We start from the raw sequence: 1853 nt of genomic DNA, 5'->3' as shown, positions 1-1853 counted from the left end.
AGTGTGCCAGGTGAGCAGTGGACAAAAGCAGTTGTTCTTGCTCAGGTTTCAGGTTTTGGTGCAATTGTAAGCATCCATTGTTGTTTGTGTGCTTTAGGGAATCCACTCAGCGTATGCCAAGCCCTTGTCACCAACAGCTGATGGCCTGGATTTTCTGTGCTTGTGAGCTCTTGGGAAGTATTGCAGGACTCTGTGATGAAGCCTTGAAATTTTGTATTTCAAGATTGCATCAGGGTTGCCTTTGGCAATGGCTGAGAAGTTGCGGTGAGTCGCTGAGGTAGGGAGGGGGAGCCAAGGTCCACTCGTGTTTCAGCAATGCCGAGTCACTTTGTCTCTTCTTAACCCAGGCAGACCCTGCGATGACGGTGGCAGCCTCCGAGCCTGGCCAAAGTGTGTGACCCGAGCATTCTCTGGAGAATGGTGAGTAGCAGGATTGCTAGGTTTTGTCCATTGTGCAGCTAAGATCGTGCAGTGATGTTTGGTGTTCTCGATTGTAGCTGAGCACGGGACCACAGCCCGGTGACCATAGGACATTCCCCGCAGGCGAGGCAGCCTCCATTGGCACGCGACATGGATTCTCATCCCCAGATGCCAGAGAGATAAGTGGAGGGCTAAGGCCCACAGAGGGGGTGAAAGTGGGGTGCTGGGAGGGCCTTTAGGATCAGCTTTGGGGGTGGGGATGTGCAAGAAGTGTCTCCTTAGGCCAGCTAAAGGGAAAGTGTCTGTTTTGATCACAGTGCTGAGGTGCTCAGGGCAGAGCAGTTCTGGTGTGTGTCCTGTCACTTGTCTCTGGTGCACTCTGTGTTCTTTGGGTCTCTCAGCTCTTTCTTCTCCTCAAAAGCTCTCTCTCCCTGTCCTGTGTCACGGGTGTCTGCACGTATTTGTCCCACAACTGCTCTGCCCTGCTGCATAGCCTGTAATAGCACAAGTCCTGGGGACTTGAAATTTGTAATGCAGGGTGTAGTTGGGCTCTAGATTGTATCAGGAGATTGACGTAACATGTTTGGTGATGCTTAGTTGTCCTCCTTCTGCCAGCCCCTGAAGGACTCCCCCTTCCCCCCCAGATCTTCATTGGGAAATCCCCCTGACCCCTGCGACCCCCCAAAACGATCCCCCAGGGATCCACCTTGAACTCTCTGGGACCCCCTGAATAGTCCCCAGGGATCCCTGAGAATCCCCAGTGGCCCCCAGGACACCCTGGGCCGCCTCCCCAGACCCGCTGGGGCCCCTCCCGGTGTGACAATTGAGAGACCCCCTCAAGCACTCCATGCCCCCCTTCCGGAATCCATCTGGGACCTCCAACCCCCAGAGTGGCACCCCTGGGACCCCCACATCCCTTCCCGCCCTCCCCGAGAACCCTCAGAGCCTTCCCATAGTGGCAATAAAGGCTCAAAGCAGTTACAGAACCACTTCTACTGTGTCCAGTACCTGTACTGGGAACACTGGGAGGGACACTGGGAAAATCAGGAGGGAAGCGGGAACATTGGGTAGCACACTGGGAGGGAACTGGGGCAGCTGGGAGGACTCGGGGACTCCTGGAAGCGATCTGCCATGGAAAAGGAGACAAAGGGAGCTGATGTCATCCCAGAGCCACAGGATATTCCATACTGAGACCCCGGGGCCACCCAGGACCACGGCAAGGGCAGCCAGGCCAAGAGCCGGGGGCAGCTTTGGTGTGGGAGGCATCTGGCATCCCATTCGGAATTTCAGGAGGCCCAGTGGTGGGCACAGGGCCATGAGCACAAACAGCAGTCCTTTTACCTGGGAAAGAAAACTCGCCAGTCCAGGTTCCTGATGTCAGTTTGTAGGGCTCCCTTGGGACTCTCAGGGCAGCACAAGTTTGAGGCGGGGAC

At 55.9% G+C, this 1853-nt stretch overlaps 1 long non-coding RNA gene across 1 annotated transcript; it reads left to right on the top strand.

The window, feature by feature from the left end:
- Positions 1-283: 283 nt before the first annotated feature.
- On the top strand, positions 284-1409 carry LOC144248602 (uncharacterized). Its single transcript, XR_013341893.1, has 2 exons — positions 284-420; positions 498-1409. It is a non-coding gene; the product is annotated as an uncharacterized LOC144248602 (long non-coding RNA).
- The last annotated feature ends 444 nt before the right edge of the window (positions 1410-1853 follow it).

This window comes from Lonchura striata, unplaced genomic scaffold (genome assembly GCF_046129695.1).
Source record: "Lonchura striata isolate bLonStr1 unplaced genomic scaffold, bLonStr1.mat Scaffold_189, whole genome shotgun sequence".
In the NCBI taxonomy this organism is placed as follows: Eukaryota; Metazoa; Chordata; class Aves; order Passeriformes; family Estrildidae; genus Lonchura; species Lonchura striata.
This window is presented reverse-complemented; position numbering and strand designations above follow the sequence as displayed.